Source organism: Triticum aestivum, chromosome 1B (assembly GCF_018294505.1).
Source record: "Triticum aestivum cultivar Chinese Spring chromosome 1B, IWGSC CS RefSeq v2.1, whole genome shotgun sequence".
NCBI classification, from domain to species: Eukaryota; Viridiplantae; Streptophyta; class Magnoliopsida; order Poales; family Poaceae; genus Triticum; species Triticum aestivum.
Genome location: NC_057795.1, coordinates 125,885,708 through 125,904,273, shown reverse-complemented (window position 1 = coordinate 125,904,273; position 18,566 = coordinate 125,885,708). Strand labels below are relative to the sequence as shown.

General features: G+C 46.7%; 2 long non-coding RNA genes across 24 annotated transcripts in view; one reads left to right on the top strand and one right to left on the bottom strand.

Moving 5' to 3' along the window:
- LOC123111530 (uncharacterized) overlaps positions 1–11,322 on the bottom strand; it is a 29,209-nt gene extending 17,887 nt beyond the window's left edge. The window contains exons 1-4 of one of the 2 annotated variants that reach the window (XR_006454539.1): positions 11,156–11,322; positions 10,864–11,055; positions 10,649–10,777; positions 10,324–10,376 (exon numbers count right to left, since the gene is read on the bottom strand). This is a non-coding gene — a long non-coding RNA (uncharacterized lncRNA). Of the gene's footprint in view, positions 1–10,323; positions 10,377–10,648; positions 11,056–11,155 lie in introns of both variants that reach the window. The other variant, XR_006454532.1, reaches the window with a different exon arrangement.
- LOC123111471 (uncharacterized) lies at positions 4,633–11,558 on the top strand. 22 transcript variants are annotated; one of them, XR_006454504.1, is made up of 10 exons: positions 4,662–5,183; positions 5,275–5,347; positions 5,430–5,474; positions 5,665–5,861; positions 6,017–6,247; positions 6,825–6,931; positions 7,643–7,754; positions 9,067–9,925; positions 10,066–10,169; positions 10,816–11,558. It is a non-coding gene; the product is annotated as an uncharacterized lncRNA (long non-coding RNA). The 22 variants fall into 22 exon arrangements; XR_006454506.1 differs by having other exon boundaries at positions 10,802–11,558; XR_006454519.1 differs by lacking the exon at positions 10,066–10,169 and having other exon boundaries at positions 4,677–5,183; positions 9,067–9,401; positions 9,784–9,925; positions 10,802–11,558.
- The last annotated feature ends 7,008 nt before the right edge of the window (positions 11,559–18,566 follow it).

The following is an 18,566-nucleotide window of genomic DNA, read 5'->3' as shown; positions in this document are numbered from 1 at the left end:
GAAAGAAGAGTAACAGGGGAACAAACTTCAGGATCTACCGACACTCCCACATCCGACATAATATTTAACAGGAAATCATCAGATAAAGACGGAAGGACTAGCCGGGGTGGGGAAAAAGAAGGGAAAGGGCCATGTTGATTACCTGGAGGAGGAGGAAGATCCTTAGCAGCAACCCGCCTTTCCGCCCGCTCCATGATGGAACCACCCACATCGGCGACCCGCCTACCTTTGCGAGCTGTGGACGCAGGCGACCGAAACGCAGGAGATGGAGCCACAGGAGAAGCCAGGACGGGGCCAGAGCGAGACATCAAGCCGAGATCCTTGTCGAGGAAGCGACAAATGCCAGTCATGGACTGCTTGGAGCCCGAAGAGTTTCTGCTCTTGGCCGAAAACTTGCGCATAGAGGATTTCTTCTTTGTCTTAGACTGGGCTCCCACCACGTCACGATCAGGAGAAACATGCAGGTCCTCAATCCCAGAGCGAGTGGGTGAAATCGGGCGAACTGGGAGGTTGGAGTAGACACCAGAGGTGGGAGTAGCAGAGATCGGCTGATCCTTCAGACGCACATCATCAACAGGAGGAATCAGGGAGTCATCCTTGGGGATAGCCGCCGCCTCACGCGGAGCCGTACCAGCAGGGGCCTGGGAATGAAACAACTCACGCTCCGACTCAGCCAGACCATCCCATTCAGACTGGGTAAACCTCAAGTTAGAACCGTCACTAGGATTGTGACCACCAGCAGAACCATCACCATCCTTGTCATGCTTGTCAGAGGGGTTGGAAGGGGGAGGAGGGGGAGGAGGGGGTTGAACAGCATTCGCGCCCTCCACCCAAACCCGGAGACGAACACCACTTGGGGAAGGGAAGACATCAATACATCCATGAACACACAACGGATCCACGCACCAAATCTTAATCCGAGCAGGGCCAACTTTGTCCAGAGATTCAAGGTCCACCTCCACAGGTTTCCCGATCAACACCCAGAACGCCATGAGAAAAGCAGACGAGCGAAGCCCCACTGGCAGATCATCAATCAACACCCAAACCTGGGACAAAGGGCCAACCATCCTACCACTGCAAGAGGCCGGCTTGACATAAACCACCAACTGGTTGAGGGGGAGGGTAAAGCTTGTACATGAAGCAATCATCCGCAGGCATTCTTTGGAGGGGAAGACAACAGAAAATTCAAAGTCTGAGATCTGATTGACTTGCCAGTCCCATCCCTCAATATCCCAAATCCAAAGCCCTTCCAGCAGAGTCTGAGGCGAGATCTTTTGGTCTTTCACAGTCACAATAGCAGCATTAGAGAGGGAGGGCACCACCGTAAGGACAGGAAGGTCACTGCCCAAGGCAAAGAAAGCGCAACCAGGGAGCCCCAACCCAAACTGGATGACCGACGGGGGTTTCAGGCGGCTCATGCAGTTGACAGTAAGGTGACCGTCAGAGCGGCAAATCAGGCAAAATGGCAGATTGGTGCATCTGGACTGAAAGTGCCCGGGCCTGTGGCACGCGAAACAGGTGAGCGCAGATGGATTGCTCGGGGTAGAGGAAGAAGGGCGAAGCTGCGGGAGGGAGGCGGGAGGTGGCAGAAGACCGTCCCCCACCCCCGACGAGGAGGAAGCACCAGGGAAAGAACCACCAGGCCGGCGCGCCGGCCCCGCAAAGGAGCGCAGCGGAGGACGAGGACCCGCACCCGCATCGATCGAGCACGCAGGAGGAGGGGGGATCCGAGCCGAAGCCGACGCGCTATGCCCCGCACCAAGGGCCGCAGCAGCACCAGAGGAGGAGGAGATCCCCCTACCAGCCACTGCCGCCGCCTCCCAGGGATCCATCGCCAGAGAGAGGAAGGCCCCAGATCCGGACCCTTGCGGGCCAGATCCGGATGCCCGCTCCTGCTCAGAACGCTGAAGCCACTCTGGGCCGGTAGCCCAAGCCGCGCGGTCGCAAGCCACCTGCTCACGAGTCGCCTGCTCCGCCTCCAGCTTGGAGCGGAGCGAGGCCTCAAGCTCCAGATCCGCAGCGGGGCCCGGCGAATCCTCCCGCCGCCGCTTGCTACCAGACATGGCCTCACAGGAAGAGCCCCGCAACTTGTCCATGGAGAGCAGCAAGGCGAAGGAGAGGAGAAGGGGAGGGGGAGGGCTAGAGCGAACGAGACCGCGGATGGGGAGATGGTGGCGACGCAGATCTGCGATGGAAGTAGGAAACCCTAATAGAGGGGGGGAGGCACCGCGGGGGATCCATATATACCCTGACCGCGTCGTGCCCTCTAGGGCCCGACGGGCCAGGCGTGCCGAGGGGAGGGAGGGAGGGCCCAAAGAAGAGAGGGGCCGGACTAGGTCCACAGAGGGGAGGGGGAAGTCGACACCAGACGCCAAAGGGGGGGAGCGGGCCGACAGGACACCTCACCGCCAGGCGGCCCAACATGCCCAACAGACGGGCCAGCCCGTGATCCACTGGTCAACGAAGAGGAGACCAAATCTAGGGCAAGCGGAACCAGCGCCGCGCCCAGCCCCGGCGGCGCCGCCGCCGGCGTCGGGGAGGCCGAACCAGAGGAAGAGGAGGGGAAGGAGGGGCTAGCCACGCCCGGAGCGGCCCCCAAAATCCCAGGGGACAGCGAGCAGAAGGAGACCTTACCAGATTTGCGACGGCGACGAGACACCCGAAACCAGCCATCAACAGACGGCGGCGACGGCACCGGCCGTCCCCGGCTGTCCGGAGCAAACTTGCGGAGGCGCGGAGCAGCAGCAGGAGCCGGGGCCCGCCCCGACCGAGAGGGAGAAGGGCGCAGAGACGGAGCTTCATCCGACGAGCCGTCCCCATCGAGGGCGAGAGCCCAGAAGCAGGAGCCCAGCGGAGACGGCGAAGCCACCGGAGAGCGCCCCACCGCCGAGCGAGCGGGAGAGGAGCATCCAGACGCAGGGGGGAAAGGGGAAGCATGGCCCAGAACACCGTCGGAGGAACAGGGGGTGAGGGAAGAAGGGCCGGGGGAAGGGAGCAACGGCGCCGGGAGGGAGGGAGCGAGAGGAGAGAGCAGAGCCATCCCTGAGACTATCTTCCCTACTTTTCCTACATGTTTTCTTTCTATTTGTATTACCGTCTATCAGTGGCGGAGCCGGCCAGCTCAAGGAGCCGGGGCAAATTCTTTACACCGTGGAGTGGTCCAGCATTTGCCCAAGGAATTAGCAATACTAATCATGGTTGCTTTGAACTAATTAGTGAAGAATGGCCGAAGCAGCCTCAAGAAGCAGCCCGGGTCGCCGGGAGCTCCGCCACTGCGTCTGATACTCAATGATTTGAACTTGATTCCCATTTAGTAAAATGGTTGTGTACATCTGTGATGCAAAGGCAAAGGTACTCCGAAAATCTTTTTCCTGAGCCCAGGCTCATCTGCACCCATGTTGAATAAAAAAATAAAAACAAATATTAGAAAAATTTAAAAAATTCTATTTTTTTCTCATGGTAAACAATTTGATGCGTGAGGTCTGCCCTAATTTTCAAATCATTTGGACAACTGAGAAACTCTCGATAAATAAGACAAATTCGGGGTCTGTAAAATAGTTTACTGTTCATATACTATTTTGATCCGATTTGTCTTTTTTGCTGAGAGCTACTCAGATATCCAAATGAGCTAAAATTTAGAGCAAACCTCACGCAATAAATTGTCTACCATGACGATTTTTTTTTGAATTTTTTTGAATTTTTCTAATATTGTTTATGAATTTTTTTGGCCGGGTGCCGATGAGTCTGGGCACCGAATCGCTGCCCTCAAGGTACTCCCCTTTTTTTCTAAAAGAGAAGGATATAAGAGGGGAACCGCCCATCTGCAAATCTTGGGATGAGGCAACAGTAGGGATATCAGGTGTACGTGGATATGGGAGCCAAATTGAATATCTGATTATAAGATTAGCTTTTTTCTTTTTTGCGGAAAAAAAATCAATCATGGCAGTACAAGAAACATCAGAAATAATAAAAATCACATGAAGATTCATACACCACCTAGCAACGACTATAAGCACTGAAGCGAGCGAAGGCGCCGCTATCTCACGCGCCGGTGCTGGACAAAACTTGTAATGGACAGTCGAGAAGTCATCATGCTAAGGCCCCAAAGGTCCAGCGCACCAAAACAGTAACCGCCGCCGATGAAGAGTAGCGTAGATCAGAATGATCCAACCTAAAGACACACAAACTTAGACCAACGACAACCAGATCCGAACAGATCCACCAGAGATACACCTTCACCCGCCCACCAACGATGCTAGACACACCATCAAAACGGGAGCTAGACGGAAAGAATCTTTGTTCCGTCTAGCTATATAGGTTAATCCTCACAGGGAATCTTTTCCAATGGGCCTCACGCTCAACCTAACCATTGGTAGCCAAGTGTGGGATCGGCTCGTCACGTCTCACCTCTACCTTTGACGAGATGTAACCGTGCATTGGACGGCATCGACGTGGTCGTATGATGCTTCCCCTCGTGCGTCGTCCAACCTTTCCCTACCTGTCTACTTGTCGTCGTGCGCGATCTAACATATAAAGCCTCCTAGAGTACCCGCCATTCTGAGGCATTCGCGTCGCGTGGTGAACGTCGTTCGCTCGATCCACCACCACTGTAGCGTTTTACGGTGCTGTCAATAATCTAACCGTCTGTTTTCTCGCACGTTATTGTTTCATGCTCCAGTGAATGACGGGTAGGCCTTCTTTACCCACGGGCCCAGCGTGGTGGTGCGTCTCACGCGTAGCCTGCGTGAAAAAAGAAAGGCTCTGCAGCGAGCGTGGGGTTCGCACGGTGAAACCCTAGCCACCAATCGCTCGCGTCTTTGACCCACCAATCGCTCCCTTCTTGAGCTCCGCTTCCCGTTCCCCAATTCTCTCCGCCGCCACTGCGCCGCCTCGTCCTCCCCTGACCTCGGAGCCCAGCGTATGGTCACCGTCGCCGCTTGCGTAGTTCTTCCCGCAGCCTCCTGCAGGACGATGCCTCCCCATCCTCCATCAGCCACCGCTGTGGGCTGTGGTTCTGGACCGGTCACAGGTCGCTGCTCAGGAGCAGAGGAGGACGGCGGGGAGGGAGAAGGAGCATAGGAGGACGGCACTGGGGGAAGGAGCAGCGAGGCCGGAGGCCGAGATGGCGCTCACGTCATGTGTCGGACGCTGCTCGTCGGCCCTCGTTGTCGTCCTCAATCTAGGTTGCCCATCTGCGTCTCATCTTCTTCCTTTGAAATTAACCTTAGTTTTTTGATGATCTGATTTCAATTGTTGGTTTATCGTTTTTCTAAGCATGATGTGTGAAGGTCTGAGACAAAAAAGAAGAGGAAGAATTTTGACGAAGAGTTGGGTCATGGGGAACAAGGTGAATTCTCTCTCTCCCTCCCCCCCCACCCCACGTTTGTTCCTACAGTTTGATTTTGATGTTATGGTTGATTCTATCCCAGGTCATCAGAATATACATAACTGTTGCCGAAGCCCTCTTGCTAAAGGTATGTAATACTTTATACTGACTTTCTGATATGAACAAAACAAGATGTTGCTTCAGGCTATCTCTTTGACAAAATTGTGTTGCCTTTCGGAGGAAAGCACAAGAAGATATGATCAAATTGAATGGGTAGTGCATTTATCTTGTTGGTTAGTTCCCTCACCGGCCTATTTACTGTTACCTGCGAGTTTCAGGTATAATACTCCCCCCCTTAGCAAAGGGTGAATTCTCTGGTTTTGATTGGCCGGGATAAACTCCATGAGTCTTGAGGATTTTCGGAATGTTGGAATCAGTGGTGTTTTGTTTTTGATGATATTATCCGATGGAGGTGACAGGGAGAGAAGATGCTAGCTCAATGGTGCTGGCCGTGAAGGATTTTGGCGCATCCAAGGTCAGACTAATCTAATTACACCCCCACCCCCCGCTCGTACTATCTATTGATTGTTGTGAGCATATGCCCAAGCTGGAATCAACTTCTTTATGCCTTGATTTTATTTGCCGGTGGATCAACTCAATTTGACACCATCTGTTTCATGTCAAATGCAGGATATAACCAACATAAACACAATGCTTACAAGGAGATATCGACTCATTTGATTGCTATATTGGCTTTGGTCACCCTTGTGGGGCTCCTTATCTTTGAAGCAAGGTTCGGATGCTCTTTGGACGCAGGAAGACGAACATGATAGAAAAAGAAAGGGATCAACCTTGCCATGACCCCATATTTCTGTAGGCTAATATCCCTTATTTGCACTATCCTACACCGAATACTTATAGGTACGGAGATTGGCTTGCGCATCTATTTACAATTTAGGCTGGTGTGGTGGCCAAGGTCAATAAGACATTGCGTGGCACCACGTCAATTGCCTCTGTTTTGATGGTGTTAGTTTGTGTTTAGTTTCAGTTGCAAAATTCATTCAATTGTTCAAGCATTGGAAAGTCAAGTTGATATGAACTGATCAACCGGAATACATAAAGCAGTATATTTGTGCTACACTACTATTGCAGTTCAGAATCATTTTTTTTAGTTTATAACAACAGTTCCCTTCAAACTATAGACTATCCATCCCCTGTTGTTCGCCAAGGCTATCTTAGATGCTGCCTCTTACCTAATTTTAAGGGAACTGTTGTTTTGTTATTATGCTACGCGTGTGCATGAGCTTTCCTGAATTAGTTATTAAATTAAATATATTTCTGTCAAAGACAATGAGATTATTTCTACTGATGGGAGATGATGTAGTTCTTTTTGTAATATGATCAGTTCTTGTTGTGATTACAGAGAAAAGAAATTTGTAGCCATATTTTGTGTTGCACCTTTCCTGACTATTCAGAATACCGTTGTTGTTGATGACAGGGTTATGTGCCTTTGCCATGCAGCACATGTCAATGGCAGTTCAGGAAGAGATGACATCACAAGTGAGCTAAATTGATAAGCCCACTAGCAGAAAAATGTGGTTTGAGGTGATTTTCTTGTTTTATCTAAATAGTGAATATTCTTATTATGTTCTGGCTCTAGAAAGAACTAAGCATAACATACTGAATCTGGAGCTTTATTTCAACTACATTTATATCATTGAAAATCTTGAATATACTTTTGCTTTGATGGCCTGTCACTAATCAGGAGATAGGTTACTCCCTCCTTCCCGTGCATTGGCCATCTGTGTGTGCCTAGGTCGCGATGCAGCTCCTTAGTTGCCTAATGCACCGACAGAGGGAGTACAAACCTTCAAATAGACTGATTTAGTTTGGCTGATTGTTTATTCTTATTCATTGTGGAATAGGATAGCCATATGTATTTATTTTGCCCTCCATCTTTTTAATTCTACATAAAAGTACATCATTTTGTTATTTATTTACTAATAATACAATCTCCATTACTTATCTTCTTTTAATATGAAATAAATCATCAGCATCATACCTTTATTAATTTTCCATATTGTTCAGTCATCTATTTGGAGTAATTTTATAATCAAAGCATTGGACTATTGAGAAAATTGTAATGTCATTTTAATCTTATTATTTTTTCTCAAATGCTTTTATTAAATTTTATGCATAGCCGTTGGTTATAGTGTATAGTACAACCACCTTTAGGATTATTGGTGTTGGAGTAGTGACTATATTGCTTCACGGTTTCATTCCCTTTTCTCTTTTGAACTTGTACCTATGCCACAGCCTGCTCCAACCCCTCCTCTGATGTGGTGTGGTGGGAGGAGGAAGAAGAGCATGCATGCTCTCTGTCTACATCCAGCATCCACACGGCTAGATCGACGGGTCTAAACTATGGGTGAGCTCCTCCACTACCTGATAAATTCCTTTTCTGCTCTATCTTTTTTCCTTCCAATTCATGTAAATTGAAACTTTGAAATCAACCAGTATCTAATGCCTATAATCCATGGAAATAAGTGGTCTTCAAATGTGAAACCCAAGCCGGCAATTGGATACCAATTTGCCTACTTATTTATACCTTCAAATATTGGTCAAAGACTAATTAAGTCACTGTTTCTTAATTTCTCTATTCCTTATTTATACCTCCAAACAGTACAGAATGTGAGGAGTTGACCTATAAATGTTTGCTTATGATTAATGGATCACCAAAAATATGGAGGATTTATTCATTTGCATTTTCATGTTTCTCCAACTGTATGTACCATTGCGGAGAAGAGGCAAAGTAATAGACATTTTAATTCTGATTTATATAGATAATTGGTTAATTTGTGGGTACCATTCTATCTCAGATGTAGTACATTGTGTGTATGAATCATGGTGAATGTCAAGCCTACTTAGGTCATACCCAAGTAAGGTCAGTATAGATGTATAGTGCTTATAAAATGTGGTGATCTAATATAACTTTGTTCCTCAGTTAGGAATTATGTTTTTCTATAGTTAAAAATGCATGTGTGTTGCTGTGATGTATATAAGTGACAGGGAACAAAAAAGAATGGAAGAAGGCCCTTTTGTTTCTGTTTGATAATTACTCATCCATCCTGATGCTTGAGCATTTTCTATCCTCCCCTGTTTTATTCTTTTGGTGCTACTTGGATGTTTCTAAGGTCTGTTTTTTTGTTTTATTTCAGAATACAGAAAGAATAAGTTACTAGCATTGTGCAAGTAAACCTACTGCGATTGTGACTGCAAAAAAAAATCATCACATGCTGTGAGCTTAAATAAAAGGAGCTAAACTGTTGTGTCATGTTCAGAATTGATACTAGAAAAAATAATCTAAACTGCACATTCTGAAACTATCTAGACTCCTGCCTTTGGGGAATTAGGTTGCTAAGCATTACTTTGTAAATAAATGACATGCTAACTTGTTGGTTCAGTTTAGAGCTATTGGCAGGGGCTTGCTGTAGGGGGGATATCATTGTGGCAGTTGAAAACCAAAGCCTTTATTCATGAGTGTATGATCTGGACTTCACTTTTCTGAAAGTATGTTACGATCCTGCTCTTGGAATAAATGGCATGCTAAAACGTTGGTTGTTGTGGTGCATTGCAAGGTCCAACCTTAGTTTTAAACAATTTGCATACTAACAGATATGTATTGGAATTTTAATTTGCATCTCTGCAGCGACTTGACAATTCTTCGTCTTTTACGACAGGGATCCGCGGCACAGTAGGAGAGGTGACGCCGGCCGGCAGCGCCTCACCGCCAGCTATTGTTTGGCGCCGGCAAGGAGAAGGGCGCTTAGGATCTGCTTCGCTGTGCATGGCTGTTGAAGTTCAGCATCGCCATGATGTGTATGGTTTCTCTATTTTCCTCATATTGCCCTATTCCCAATTTTACAAACTGCTATGTGACGCACAATGGCCACGCCACGCACTGGTGAGATTCAAGGTGCAGTCGAGCAAGAGTCAGTTCGAGGTGAGGTGTCTCACGTCGATCTCCTGCTGCTCACCAGCAAGGCTCGCTGACGAGCGGCCAGATCCACACGAGGTGGATGTCACACACACGGCCCTCTCCCCTCCATCCTTTCTCTTTCCTACAACTATTATGTCTTTGTACCTTGTTATATTGCTCTTTCATCCATGGTGATAAAGATGTTAACTCAGTTTGATAATGGAGTCACAGATTTGTATATGATAATTCTTGGAATTCAAATTGTAACATCCATACTAATTTGTTGGTTTGTCTCAACCAATAATTCAATGTAAACCTATTAACATGAATTTTATGGGTATACATTGTCTCCTCCTATGCCAATTGATTTTCTCCAGATTAGTTGCACCATAATTTCAAGAAGGTTACAAACCTAGCAATGAATGAGACTATCATTATGATTGAAGATAGCTGACTGTGACAATTGTTTCTTTTGAAGTTTCACTGTTTATGGAGGTGACAATGCTAGATATATACATCTGTATCATGGCACTTCTCCAGCAAACAAAAGCTTGGTAGCCATCTACTTTCAGAGAGTTTGAAAATGTACTATCACGCTAACTCACTTATCCAGATTAATGGTAAGTGTGTGTTTTCTTGTATACCAATCTACAGAACTACAATTGAGATCTCTACCTCCTATATTTCCCTTTTGTCATTTTTTCTGGCTTTTATGCTACTACTCAAAATGTTTGACTATTCAATTATAAACGTCATGCAGCAGTGCTTACTTTCTTACTCCCTTTAGACATGATTTCCCTGTCCAAACATTCAGCTGAACCGACACTAGCAATATTGATCAGCTGAACTTGCAGAAGGGGAGAGGTACTAAAGGAACATCTTACGTATTTTTGGTCTCATATTCTTTGAGTACATAACTATCCATTTATTAAAAACTATATTTGATGGACAAATTGAACAGCACAATTTAAGGATGATAAAAATAATAATTTTAACAAGTGGAAGTAATGTATGGTACCGTGTAAAAATGAAAGGTATAGTTTTCCCACTCCTCCAAGATGAGTTCAGTGCCTGTGTTTAAACCATGGATGTAGAGATGGTCAGGTCAAATGAAATGTATGAATACTACTACAATTGTTGAACATTTGATGAAATCAGAAGTTAAGTAGATTACATATATGTAAGTTAGTCTTGTGGCTGATGCTTTCACCATGATAAATACAACCCCGAACGCATATGCCAACCAATGTTTAAGCGACTCAAAGACTATAACTAATGCTAAATATCGATGCCTGCTACTTAGGGGCACTATCTGGCATGGTTCAAAAGAGAGGTAATTGTACCTGAAGCAGTGGACACAACCATTCCTTGCATTTGTAAGAGTTGTGCAGTAGTATAATAACCGTCTTTCTTTGAGGAGCAGTGTCGTTAAGTTTCAGTAGAAGTACAGGTACACGTTCCTGTTCAGCTGACTAATGGAAAAAAAGTGATAACAGATTCTGTTATTCAGGGAGCAAGAGCCAAAATTTCTTCAACTAGCTTCTCCTAAGTTGCCCACCTCTTTCCTCGGGCATGACTCAATGGCTTGGAAAGAGCAGCAGAATCAACACAATCACCTTGATCTGGAAGGTGGAATTTGTTTGCTCAGATCGAAGGAGGATCCTGGCCTCTCCGAGCCCCGGAGGCCCGTTGCCTTGGTAAAATAGCTCCTTTACCAGACTCCCTTGCTCCATGGCCAGAGGCACCGGGACTGCGTGACGACGAGCAGATTCGAAGAAAGCCATTATTCAACTCGGGATGCAAACTCGCGGCGCGAGGGAGAGAAAGTGAGGGGGATGTGGTTGGCTGACCTCGGTGTTTCCGGCGGACCTACTGGTACTTCGACCAGATGTATCCAGCGGCAGCAGTTGGGGCTCCGGTGGAGTCGGGGCGGCGGCAGGTGACTAGACCGCGCGTGGTGGAGAACTGGAGGAGAGGGAACCGAGCCCCACACTCACGAGCCGTTTCTTGGAGCGACTGCTCACATGCGGCACGCGGCCGGCAGCCGGCAGCGGAGGTACACGCGTGGCTGAAGCGCTATGGGGGCCACAAGGCAGGCGGTTCCTTTTTTATTGATTTGTCATGCGTGCATGCCTTCCTGATTGCTTGTTGTTGCCGACACATTAAGTGATCACATGTCTGTAATCCATTGTCGTTCTTTCTGAGAGACAGTGGGAATACAAATACTGAGATTTGCTTCCCATTTTCCTTTAATCGTGGCCGTGAAAATGCAGAGTAGTCCAAGGAGGCGTCAACCGCGTGGGCTCCCCCCTACATGCCCCCCTGACCCGGCCGTCGTGTATCCTCCTTCATTACACCCGATTTGTTGAATGCTTAATGCGATGGAGGTTGCGGCACGGCGGCCGACGGGAGCATGCAAGTGGGTGATGGTCGTAGCACGGCGATGTCGCACGGTCGCTCGGTGTGCAGTAGGGCCCAGTGGTGCCGGACTGCCGGTGCGGCACACATCTGTAGCGGAGCGTGGAAGTTTGGTTGGTGTGCGCAGCAAGCATGACACTGGCACAACTGCGGCACACCGCTTGACCTTTTGTTGCCGTGTGTATCTTTTTGTGTGCGTATTCGACGTACATTTTTTGGCAGATTATACGATCTTGCTCACCTACAAAATTACCTAGCTTGCTTATACGTGAGTTCAGTAATGACCAGAGAATCGATCAAGCCTCCTCTATCTATTAAAATATCTCTATATATATATTGAACACATAGAGTTGGTGGTTAGCGCCCTATCCAGCTTGGGTCGATGTTCGAGAATCAGAATCAACTCTAAGATGAGCTCCTCGAATAGTCTCTCTCTCTGGGCAATGATGATGCCGAGGCCAGTGTGACTATTTTCCAGCAGAGCAGTCTTCAACATTTGCGGCAACCATTTTTTATGGTAGCTTGTGTGATTTCTCTACTGTTTAGACACAAATTTGCTCTGTGTAATGCACCCAGGGCTGTGGATAAGGATTTTCTGATTTTCTGGGTGTTTCTCATTTGAACATGAATTCAAAATGTTCCATTTTGCATCCAAGTAAAACTATTGGTTCACATCGATTCTATCTATCATTTACCAAACCGCTCATTGTTCTTAATGCCGATGGGGAGGCACACATGGAGGAAGGTCAAGCATATGGTTTCACCTTTAAATGCACTTCCAAGGGACTGCGCCTAATCGTATACTCAATATAATCAAGTTGCAAGAGCTCCTTATTATATAACTTAGCATTAGTATACATGCCTACCAAGACTTCTATGTTTATCATGTTTTTGAATCTTATGTAATCACCTAAGACCATCCTGTGCGTTTAATTGTCGGTCATTTGCTGCTTAGACTGTTGTGTGGTGCGCTTCTGAACCAATATATGCTTTTGCCTTCAAGTGCACGTCCAAGGGCCTCTGCATAATTGTTTATCAGTATCACTTGCTTGCTGCATGCAGTATCATGAGCTGTGCTTTGGCAGCAGCGATACTTATTAAAAATCCTCCTTTGTCTACTGCATGTTCTCTGCTCATTGCAACTATGCAAGCTCTACTTTTTAAAATTCTTAGTATAAAGATGCTTATCAAGAATATTTGCTTAAATAAGTTCAGATGTATGCCAACTGAAAAAAGGCTCTTATATATGTTTCAATTTGTATCTACATATTTTAATGCACATTCTTAAAATACATGGCTTGCGTTCGGCCTTTGCGCCATGGGCGCAACGGGTCATTTAGTATTTTAAATGACAAAGTGCTGCTGAAGTAGGACCCTACTCTCCACGTGACAAAGACGTCGCTGATGAGGAGAAATACCGTTGCCTACAATACAAAGCTAGCTAGAGGCCGGGTTGACGATGGTCGCGAGATCCTTTGAAACTCAACGTGGACGGCCCCTTTGACAAGGTTCACATACCGGCCACCCTTCAGAAAGAAATGTTCACATACCGGCCGGGTGAATCTGGTCGTTCGAGAATCAAGATGACCGTGGCTACTTTCCAATGGCTGGGTGGGTGGGTGTAGGGGTACTCATCTACGGTCGAGCACGTATCTCCAGAGTCCAGGGCTCTCTACTGAAATGCACACAACCCAAAACGAATAACGAAATGTACGTCAAACTGCGTCGAGTACTTTTGTTTAACACGGTGTATACACAAGCATTCATATATGCATGCATACACTCACCCTTATAAACACGTGCACGCATCATATGCCTATGAGCACCTCTAAGAGATTGGACCGGCATATTATCTTCAGATTGACGAAATCACGTAGGCGCCTTGTAGTCGACGGAAATGTCTCCTCATAATGAACGCGTATTGCCGAAAATTCTAAAATAAATTTAGAAAAATACGAGCATCAGGACTTAAATCTTGATGGGCTGGTGATATTATTAACCATAGAAAGCCAGTTAGAATTAACGCTAGGAGTACCTACATATGTAAAAAAAACAAGAAGAAATTCCTCATGCAACACACAAACATGATGGCTAGCCACTCGACGGCTCGATGCCTCCATAAATCACATATAGATACAAGAAGTACAAACTCAGTAAATATTAATCAGTACTCCCTCCGTTTCACAATAAGTGTAGTTGATTTAGAACATAAAGTGTTACTAAATTATGTGACATTTATTTTAGGACAAAAGAAGTACGTAATAATTATAAATTACAGCAGTTAAGTTGAACGCCTTTTTACTAATCCTAGAAGATTCGGCTATCATGTGCACCAGAACAAAGTGAGATTTACAAAGTGGTCTCCGCGCATGATGCGGTGAGAATTATGTCTCGCTTCCACGGAGTGGATTTTCTCTTCTTTTTTTTTTACCTTTTTCTAGACAAATATTCTTTTCATTTGGTCTAACATACACGCATAATGCATGACAATGATGCCGTAGACAGAGTGAGAGCACACAACACTTTACTATTCAATTAGTTACTGCATCTTCTCTTTTACAACTGTCTATTTAGTCGTCGATTATTATTTTGTACTCCCTCCGTTCCAAAATTTTTGTCTTAGATTTGTCTAGATATGAATGTATCTAACACTAAAACGTAATTAGATACATTCGTATTTAGACAAATTTAAAACAAAATTTTTGGGACGGAGGAAGTATATGAGTGGTTTGTTACCATATAACACTAGCATGACAACCAGGTTAATAGTAGTGCGAGATGTTACCGCCACTAAAAGATGACCAGTTCCTAAAAAATGGGTAGTGACCACTAATCGCTTTTGCCTTCACAAGTCTAGTCGCCCCATGGAGAGGGATGGCGTTTTGGTGATCATTGCACCTATACCCACCCCTAAATAGTAAAAATAAAATAACAAATAAATTGAAAAACTGATAAATAAATGACCTTTGATGAGCTCTAGGCAAAAAAGTAAAATTGATGGGCTCTCCGATAAACTTTGAAAATAAGACATCCGGAGACCCAATTTTATTTTATTTTGTCTAAAACTCCTCTAATGTCATTTCACCATGAAAACTGCATGCACACACTCGAACATCTTGGATGACAAAAAAAAAACTACTCTTTTTTTAGAATTTACTATTCATTGAGAGTAGATGAGCATGTGCTCATACATGAGTTACTGCCCAGCGGAAGGCATTTTGTGTATACGCTATGTGCTGATAAAGCATCCACTGTACGCCATTGCTTTGAAATTAGCACCTATTTTTTCAGCCAAAATTTCAATGTGTTTCATAATTGCTATATAGATAATTTTGGTGGGCCTTGTAATTTTAAAATAGTTATAGATTCCATTTAAAAGTTATGGGTGAAACCCTAAGATCTGATCTGTAGACCATAACGCTTGTGCACCGTTCATTTCATGGAGTCGTTGCTTTAAAAGAACCTTTCTCATAGATCATGCATTGTCAAGGTCAGCTTGTGGTGTCACTTCTTGTATGTTGGATGCCTTAGGCCTTAGGGCCTGTTCGAACCTCTCCAGCTTCAAACTTCACAAATTCTCAGAGAGGAGCAAGCCTGAACGCTTTACCTCTAGGAAGCAAAATTCACGAAGCTATCTCGGGCCGTAATGCAATTTGGTGAAGCGAGTGAAACCTAGCTCCACGCTTTCATGAATCTGGAGTTCCTTTTATTTATGACTAGAATGCCACCGCAAAGCAAAACAGTTCAAGCCCTGCTCTTCCTCGCTCGAATAGGTACACCACAACCAGAATGCCACCACATGACTTCTTTCTCCAGCCCGAGAGCTAGGGTTACACGCCGCCGCCACCCCGCATCAACACATAGTTGCGTCGCCGGTGCCACCGCAACTAGGCCCGCCGCCTCCTCTCCTCCGAGTTCCATCCTAGCAGCATGCCCCAAGCCCCTGATGCTCCAGCGCAGAGCAGAGCGCTCTAGTTTGGCCATGCTTTTTCGATGTCCTTTGTCAATGAACAATAGGTCGTGCACTTTGATGGAATGGATTCGCGACGAATAAGACGTCAAATTTGATGTTTAAGTTGATGTGATTCGGGGGTCTAAATCACCTGATTTGATGTGTAATTGGCAGTTATGTGTCTAGTTTTTTCTTGTGCGTCCACTGAAGGTTGAAGACGACCTGCAGTGAAGGTGGGCTAGGTGGGAGGCTCCCCTACTACAGCCCAGCCGACCCAATATGGCGCTAGACAGGTCAGCAGCCGCTGCCAGCTCAAGGTAATGATGGAGAAGCTGATTTTGCTGTCGAATGGATGAAAGTGGCTGCGTGGAGCTAGAAGCCATGATGAGAAGCTGAAATTGTGGAGTTTTGAGAAGCTAGAGAGTTTCAGAACGGGCCCTTAATCATGCTAGCTCATTTTCCCCCTTCTTCTTCCTTCTATTGTTTTGGTTGTGCGCATGGCTAGATCTAGATATTGTGACGCTGCAGTATGTTCCACAAGGGTCAAGTTAGTCTTAAAATTTAAATATGTGGATTTGTTTCCTAAAAGTTTGTAAAATGGTCACCACATGTCTTAACCAGCCTAGAGCATGTCTAACATGCTCAGCGCTTTCATCATCAACATGGATCCCACCAAGGATAGCCGAATGAGAAACTATTTTGCATAAACACTGTTGGTAGAACTCTTCATCTCACTTGTGTCCGTCTTTTTCCACACGAGCTCTCGGATGGAGTTCGACAAGTCCCTGTACAACAATGACGAGATGAAGAGGCATGTATATCATTGTGACCAACCACATTCGAATATTGCTGTCTTGATTCTAATGGTGACAATGGCGATGACGGCCTCGCTGGGGAGGCTAGACTCGGGAAACAATGCGCCTAGCAGAGCTTGAGCACATCAAGGCTCATTCACAACTTGTATGTGATTTGTGTAGGAGAACATGCTTGTCGGTGCTAAAACCGGCGGATCTCGGGTAGGGGGTCCCGAACTGTGGATCTTGGAACAATGGTAATAGGAGACAAAGGAGACGATGTTTACCTAGGTTCCGGCCCTCTCGAAGAGGTAAAACCCTACGTCCTTCTTTGATTGTATTAATTTGATTGAGTACAGAGTACAAGATGATCTACCTCGAGATCATGTGATTGTTTCTAAACCCTAAGGCTTGTGTCTGTATCCCTCTAAGGACTAAAACCCTCAGCTCATATACACATCGGGGATACCTAGGTTACACATATAGACGGCTGCCAATTAGTAATGAACACGCTAGCTACTAGCACCTTCCCTTGAAGTACACACAAAGTCTTTAGAGGCTTCCATCCAGGTCACGGCGAGGGCCACAACTTCAGTAGTCCTTCCTTCAGTGATCGGCGGGCCCTTAGCTTGGCCCATAGGCATTGGTCCGTACAGGCTGGCACCCCTTAATTCAGGACACCCCTCAGTAGCCCATGAACTGGTCTCCAAAGCCGAGGACTACAGTTCCCTACTCGGAATGGCTTCTTCTGTTGATGTCTTCGGCTTGCCAGGCGAGTTCCCTTCTTTTCATATCATGTTCCGATCCGAAGTCCTCCATTCCTTAATAAATACTAGACTCTCTTTCACAGTCAAACTCATAAACCATATGAGCAAAATTCTAACCTCAGCAAGAAAAAACAGGGTCCTTTTTTACAATGAATCCCTTCTGTGTTCGAGTTCTAGAGTTAACTTAGTCCCAAAAACTTGCCACATAGGCATCATCAGTGAGAGGGTTCACACCCTGACAGCTTTACTGAACAGTCACCACTTATTGTGGGATTTAATCAATTATCACAAATCAAATTGTGGCTCGAGGCAGCCACTCATTGGCATGTCACATCAATACAGAGATCGTGCCCTGATTTTCAAGGGATATCATCATCAAACTATTTTAATTGATGCACGTACGACACGAAGGGTTGGGAATAAGCGATTTAATCGGCCTGGCGCAGGGACTCTTGGTCTTTTACTAACCTACAAAAGCAGGAGGAAGTAAATCATTTTCTCCTACGCCTCCTTCCTCTGCCCCATAACCCAAGGGCTCAAAAAAGCTTCCGCGTCCTTAAATCCACCTTCAAGCTCCCAACCCAATCACCTCATCCTCCCATCCCTCAAGAGAGAAATGGCTGGCAAGGGGAAAGAGACTCCGGCCTCTGCATCTGACACCAGATCCAAAGGGCAATGTGTGCAGTCCAATGTCATGGTGGGCACTGTCGGGGGGATGAACCCCGGGCAGGCAACGGAACCCGGATCCTCTTCAAAAACAGCGGGGCTCGCATCGCCCCGCAAACCAGCACGCGCTTGGCCGGGTCGCTCGACCCGGCAGGGCCCGCAACCCGGCCAAACTCTCTGACACGGCAAGGTATGTCAACCCAGCCACATCAACTGGCACAAGGCAACTCGACCCGGCGCAACCAAGGCTTCCACAGCAAGCCAGCACCACCCGTGGCGTCTACGGCAACCCAGCCACGGGTCGGCTCCCGTCCCATCCAGGCCGTACGATGGGATGAGACCCAAATCACTGATGACTGAGGCAACAGTGTTTCCACCATGCCTGTGGTCAGACGGGGCGCGGCAACAGTGCCCCTCACCTACCCGCTGACCAAGGCTGGCATGGCTACAGTGCTCCCGCCCTCACCGCTGATGACAACAAGCGGCGGCCTGACGGAGAGCACTGTACACGACTCGACTCGGCCACGCCCTGACGATCGACAAGACGGCGCACAGTTCCCCTAGGCCTGCGGGGCCCGCACCTAGGGAAACCCGGCGAACCACAAGCCCACAAGCGGGACCCAGCTCAGAGTCCTGGGCACCGACAATACGGACCCACCGACCC